The sequence below is a fragment of the Colobus angolensis genome, unplaced genomic scaffold (genome assembly GCF_000951035.1).
Source record: "Colobus angolensis palliatus isolate OR3802 unplaced genomic scaffold, Cang.pa_1.0 Scaffold14, whole genome shotgun sequence".
In the NCBI taxonomy this organism is placed as follows: Eukaryota; Metazoa; Chordata; class Mammalia; order Primates; family Cercopithecidae; genus Colobus; species Colobus angolensis.
In genome coordinates this window covers 18,908,763-18,915,993 of record NW_012114488.1, presented here as the reverse complement: position 1 = coordinate 18,915,993, position 7,231 = coordinate 18,908,763, and the positions used below count along the sequence as shown (strand labels likewise).

Sequence of the window (7,231 nt, the reverse complement as noted above, 5' to 3'; positions counted from 1 at the left end):
GAAAACCCCCCTGTCCCTCGAGCCATCCCCACAGTGGACTCCTCAGGTCCTCAGCCCTCACCTGGCCCGGTCGAGATCCGGACCTGACCATCTCTTGCAGCCTCAGAGAAGCCCAGACCGAAGGAAGTGAAGCCTCACGGTAAAAAGAATTAACCGCCTTGGGCTCCCGGACCTTCTTGGCCCGCCCGCCGAACTTCCGCTTCCGGAAAGGATCCAGCCGAACGCCGCGCTTCATAGTCTGCGACTCGCCTCCACTCTCTCCTGCTCCAGGCCCAGCGCATTGGGCGTGCCCCCGAAGTTGATATTTAAAGATGAATTTATTCTCCCCCAAAAGTTATAGAAGAGTAAACATTTCCCCTAAAGTGGTACAATACATGTTTATAACTGGAACAACAACAACAAAAAATACTTTCTTGATATTTTAGGGACAAAAGTTGAAATAAGAACTTGTGAATTATAAATGCAGTTCTGTGGTAAGAGTTGTGAATATTTGTTATTTGTTTTAATTGTGAGTCAATTGAATACTACTCAAATTCTACCATTTTTTTTTCATAGTGGCTGTACGAATTTACATTCTTACCAAGTGGTAAGTGCTCTAATCTTTCCATATCCTCACTAATAGTTGTTATCTTTGTTTTTGTGGTAATAGTCATCCTAATGGGGTGAAATAATATCTCATTGTGGTTTTGATCTTCATTTCTCTGATGATTAGTGACATTAAGCCCCTTTTTAGAGACCTGGTGGTGTCTAAGTATGGTATGTCTCCTAAGAGATATCCGCAGTCCCTGTTCATTGTGGCATTATTTACAACAATTAAAATATGCAAATAACCCAAATGTTCCTTGACAGATGAATTAAGAATATGTGGTTTATACATAAAAAGAAATACTATTTTGCCTTAAAAAAGAGAAAATCTTGCTCTTTCCAACAGCATGGACGAGCCTAGAAGACATTATACTAAGTGAAAAATCAGTCACAGAAAGAAAAATACCGTATGGTTTCACTTACCTGAGGTCTGTAACAGTCAAACTCACAGAAGCAAAGACTAGAATGGTGATTCCCAGATAATACAATGTTGGAGAGGGAAATGGGCAATTGTTTTTCAATGGGTATAAAGTTTCTATTGTACAAGATGAAAAAGTTCTAGAGATCTGCTATATAACAGCATTGTTATAATTAACAGTACAGTATCATACACTTTAAAATATGTTAAGAGGATAGATTTCATGTTAAATGTTTGCACCAAAACACAAACACTTCAAAAGAACATGAGGACATTTCTGAAGGTGATGGATATGTTTCTTACTATAATTGTGGTGATGGTATCATGGATCCTTGCATATGTCCACCCTCATCAAAATGTATTTGTTGTGTACATTTTTCATGTATAAATTATATCTCAGTAAAGGTTAAAACCAACAAAATAACAATAAAAAATTAGGGAGCAATTTAAATAAGAAAAAAATCACATCTATGATGTTCAATATAATCAAAACAAAGTTTTGAATATAAATGTAACCAAATAGTCATGCTTTAATATACACACAGAAGCAAATGCACTATGTTTATTATTCAGGTTCTTATATCTTTGAATCTATGTGGATATCACTTTGACTTAGGAATGTAACTTATATCTTTAAAAGTTTAGTAGATTAACCAAAATTTAAAGAAAGAAATTTGATAAAATGCTTGAAGGAAAATATAGATTGCATTCACAGTGTCAAGACAAATTATAGTAGAGAGACCACAAATTCAAATGCCTCAAGAGGCCAAGAAATTAATATAAGTGTGTTAAAAAGCCTCATGTAAATCAATGGGCAGGGGTGGGGTTTCAGGAAGGCAGCTTGTACACCACACCTGAAAGCTTTGTAGAAGCATTTTGAGCCAAGCAAACTACCTGTAGTTTGACTATGTTTGTATATACTGACTTGTAATGTGCTGCCACTTATTTTAGGGGATTTGACTTACACTAGCTTTAAATACCATTTTTTTTAGCTTCACTGACCCACATCTGTTTGCTTATTTCTACTCCAGGACTGGAATAATAATTTATATCATTAAGTTATATTAGATGTTTGGAAGACAGTTAATAATTTGAATTAACACAAGGAACATATGTTGAATATAAACTGTCATATACCATCTGCTGAACATGACATACAGGCAAACAACTTATGATAATTCGATATGACATATTATGCCAGCTACTGGAAAAAGCTTCAGGTAGGCCCGAGGAGGAGCATGTTAATCCATTCTTTCCTCTTCTTATTTACTGGAATGATTTAACCTGGTTATGCGTGTATTTCTGTCACTTCTGTGCTTTTTATTTTGACAGATCATGAGTGACAGCTATGTCCTTAGCTCTGAGGGTTGGGGAGAGGGAAGTAATGAGGGGAAGAAAACAGCAAAAAGTCAAACAACAAACAAACGCTCTCTTGCGTATGAGAACCTCAGGGTATATGAAAGATACGACGTGACAAGGGCGCCAACCTAGTCATCTTGCAATTCTTCTGTTGCCCTTCATTTATTCACATTCTTGCACATTGCTTCTGCTTTCCTTCAACCAGCCAAACTTGTCTCTTCCCCTCTAGATTTTAAGAGTCTCATGGTCCTTTAATGCCATCTCTCCATAAAAAAACCACATCAGTTTCTATTAATCTTTCCCTCTCTGAACTTTTGTAGCAAACGATCCCCACCAGCAAACTTTATCCAATTCCGGTCTTTGGATGCTGTCTGTTGGTTTCAGGACTCATGTTTTCCTTCTCTTTCTATTATGTTTATATACTTAATTACATCTGATAGTTTTCTAATTCAGTTTTATGGTTATTAAAGTTAGAAAACAATTTATATAGAATTTTTCATGGTGTTACATTTTTATTTATTGTCATCTTACCATTTCATATTTGTGAGCTTGGTTCTCCAAATAAGACAATAAGTTCTATAAGGCTTCAGTCTTGTATTCCTTTTGGGATTCAATAACACATCATACATTCTTTTCTAGGACACACTCAACAGTGATTTGATTGAAGACACCATATGCTCATAATGGCTCCTGCCTACTTGGCTCTATACTGGTTATTGTGAAGAAATATAAAGATAAGGCAGGGACATTCCATCAAACAGCTTGCTGGGAATAGATTGTTCTTCCTAAGATGTTATCCTCTTATCAGAAAACCAGATCAAATTACTCTTCAAGGTATTTAAGGATACAAGAGTTTGTTTATTTCATTTTTTAAATCAAATGTGTATCTCTATCTAGTTATGATGTCAAATCAATGGTAATCTTGAAAGAAAATTTTAGTTGCAGCTTTTATAAGGTCAAATGTCTGTGTCCTGGGAAATCTTGTCAGCACCTCAGAGAAGTCCTTTTCATTAGGGAAAAAAAAAAAATATATATATATATATATATTCTAACCCTCAGCACAATTCTAAGAACTGATTTAGCAAAGCCCATGTAAGTTGGCCATCTTATCTTGAATGTTTAGGTCAATATAATATTTGTTTCGAACTGGCAGTTAACAGTAATTTCTTGTTTTTCTCAAGAGGTTTATTTTCCAGATACATTATAAGCTCAAGAAAACAGACTCAACAATATAATTATGTCATAACAACTTAATGGCACATAATGCTTTAAAGTAGGTTTGGATCAAGTTCTCAAACACTTTGGTGTATGATCTTCAGGGACTTTAATTAGAAACAATAGAAATTATTGCTTTAAAATGGACAAGTCCTTGGTTAAAGTTCTACATTTGGGGCATTTATTTTTATCAAGATGGTCCCTAAACCAATTAAGGGTACTGATATATTACTAGTTTACAAGACTTCATTTACCGTACCTCTGATGTGGTGGGAGGTTACAGATACTCATTTACTATAATATGTCATTGGATAGTTTCAATCTTTCACTGATAAGCAGAGAAATCAATAGGTTTATTATTTCTCTGTCAGTTTTCTGTTATAACCTAAAATGTATAGTAATTTGCAGTAACTGTAGACACTTTTCCACAATATATGTGATTATGATTGATACACTGTAGAGCATTAGAGTTAGCTTATTCTGATAAGTCAATATTAGACTATACAGTAACTCTGCATTAACTATAGAAAAGTTGTAAGTTAATGCTTATTTAAAAACCCCAAACCATTCAATTTATAAGAGAAAGTGTTGCAAATGTATAAAACAGCAGATACACAAGGAGAACACTAAACGTACTTTATTAGAACAAAAAAGTAGCCATAACAAGATGCAGCAAGTAGAAACATACATAAGCAGTCAAAGGATTAGTGTTCCATAAAATAAAGGTTTTCTTTTTTGTAGCCTTGGCAATAGCCATAGGGATGTAAAATAATATTCTGTATAGCAGCAGGTAACGAAACTATGGAGTACTCACCAGTGGTACGGAGCACATTAACAAAAAGACACAAGAATGAATTCAGCTACTTTAGTGCGAAATGTCTAGAACAGAACTGTAAATTCAGTTCAGTTACTAAGAAGCAAACACTAGAATTTGATAACTTCCAGAAGAGCTCACTCAAGTAATAGTACACATTATTTTAAGTGATAAAAAGGTGCTAAGTAAAGTTATTTACAGATATAATCGTTGTACAGTACCTTTTAAATCTGCAATTTAGGTTTCAGGTTTTCCATTAAGAATTAACTGCACCGAAATTCTATATATTGTACTTAAGCAATCTCAGCTATGAACATTTACAAAAAAGAGATAAATGCTGCCATCTGAATTATTAATTACAGTTCAACAATAATATGAACATCAGTAACCACTGTAGTTACTCTTATCTGACTTGTTTGGGCATCTTCTAATCTCGTGTACTTCATGGTTCACAAAATCATCCTGGGCATAGGAAAAGATCCAATTTTTATGTAACAAAAATTAGACTGCACATCAACTTTCAAAAATAACCACATGCAAGACTACATTGCAGCAATTATTTCAAATACCTGTTTTAAGTTAAAGCACTCATTTAAAAAATTAGTACTTAGGGCCTTTCAATAAAATTCTACTACTAACTTTGTAAGTCTGAAATTTATGAATGACTTAGAAATCTGTATTACCTAACAGTACCTTTTGCAGAAGAGAAAAGGAGCCTGATTATAAACTATGTCAACACCTAAGTAAACTGCACTATGCCCTTGTGGACAGAAAATTGCATTTTTTTTTCCTAAAAGGAAGACATTCTTTTTTTTTTTTTTTTTGATTTCCAAAGCTTGATTTATAGTAACTACAAACATCATTACTTTTGGAAGTTCGTAGAAAAACTCTCAGAAAAAATAATTTCAAACATTAGTCACACTGTTAAAATACTCATCCAATATTAATGATTTGTTCTTCAGTAAGATATAGAATTCTTCATAGCAAATGCCCCAGAGTTGTCTCACTCAAACACTGCAGCCCTTAAAAACCAAACTGTTAGATAAATCAGCGAAATGTTCTTGCAGTCTCACTGAACACCTGTAGCTCTATCCTCTATTGTTCCAGTAGGCACCATGTTCTTCTGAATAAGTAACAGCAGGTCGCATCTGACAGATGCTAACACTATGCTAACATACTGTATGAAAAAACTTAGCACTGCTGTGTGTGCTTTCTATAGGTGTACCTTCTGATGCACGTGAAAGCGGACCTAGTGAACACCCTTTGGGACAGGAGAGTTTACTTTGCCTTGAGTGGTTCTCATTCTAACCGGCGAACTCTAACTTTTTCTTTATAATGACACTCTTTTAAAAAATCCTGTAACATTGAGGTTAAAGGGAGCCCATCAATTCCATCATACTTAGTGCGCCTGCCGATTACCGCGCCACGGATATACCTCAGGCTAAAAGTCCCACTGAGTGATACAGTAAGCAATGTTTCAAAAAACATGCATGAACTGGGATGTTTATAGTGTTCTAAAAGTCCTGTTACAGTGGAGGAGTGAAGTACACACGAATCGTGGGCATCAGAACTAAAGTTGTGATTTCACTGCTCAGTTTGGGCATGCAGGGATCTGCTGCCACCGCTAAGCTCACAGAGAAGAGGCAGTCCTCTTGCGCAGAGTCTCTGAGCAAAAACGTGCTTTCAGGCCTCAGGTTTCACTTCAAGAAGGCCTTCTGCTTCATAACGGTCCATCACTCCCCAGTGGTAGGGATTCCCCGTAATTTGAAGCAAATCAAGCACAAGACAGTGTATGTAATCAATCTGTGTGCGGATTTTCCAAGTTCCTTGTCTGCTAACACGAGCATGGCTGTCTCCAGATACCTAACGGTTCTTCTGCTTCCGTGACTGCAAACACAGGTTGGTTGTATCCTCTTCTGAGTTACAATTAGTCTGTGGAATTGCAGAACTGTCCCCAGTTATTTCAGTCATTCCAGGAGCTAACTTTGGTCCCAGTTTACACAATGGATTATTTACCTGTGCGGTAGCTTCAAACGCATGTATTTGTGCATTGGGAGGGGATCAACCTCTTCTTCAGTATTAAGCCGCCTTCTCTCTCTCAGCCTATCTTCATCTTCTAGAAACCAAAGATGGATCAAATGTATCAAAAAATGTTGAATATAGGAACTGTATGCTGTTTAATCAAATGCCATTTTGGGGCTAAATCTGAGTCAACAGGAAAGGGGCATTTCTCAAGCATTAATTCAGAAAGATGATTTTTTTTTTTTTTCTTTTTTGAGACAGAATTTCGCTCTTGTTGCCCAGGCTGGAGTGCAATGGCGTGATCTCAGCCCACTGCAACCTCCGCCTCGTGGGTTTAAGCATTTTTCCTGCCTCAGCCTCCTGAGTAGCTGGTATTACAGGCATGTGCCACGCCCTGCTAATTTTTCTATTTTTAGTAGAGAGAGGGGTTTCACCATAGAAACGGGGTTTCACCATGTTGGCCAGGCTGGTCTCGAACTCCTAACCTCAAGTGATCCACCCACTGCAAGTGATCAAGCCTGGGATTACAGGCATGAGCCACCACGCCTGGCCTGAATTTTTCTTTTTATTGGAAAGGAAAGGCTTTGAGTGCTTGCCGTAAGCTCTCATGGGAAAACACAAGCCCACAGTATCTTGCAACCTCTGTCTCAGAGGGCGACTTCCTACAGTTCTGCTGGAAGTACCGTCCATGTCGTGTACAGAACTTAGGCCGTAGCGCCTCTTTCTACTTTGAAGTCCACTTCGAGTTCCACCAAACTTTTTTTTTTTTTAACTTTTTTTTATTATTATACTTTAAGTTCTAGGGTACATGTGCATAA

At 36.7% G+C, this 7,231-nt stretch overlaps 1 pseudogene; it reads right to left on the bottom strand.

Annotated features, from left to right (window-relative positions):
• Nucleotides 1-5,669: 5,669 nt before the first annotated feature.
• LOC105506756 lies at nt 5,670-7,172 on the bottom strand (annotated as a pseudogene).
• Nucleotides 7,173-7,231: the final 59 nt, after the last annotated feature.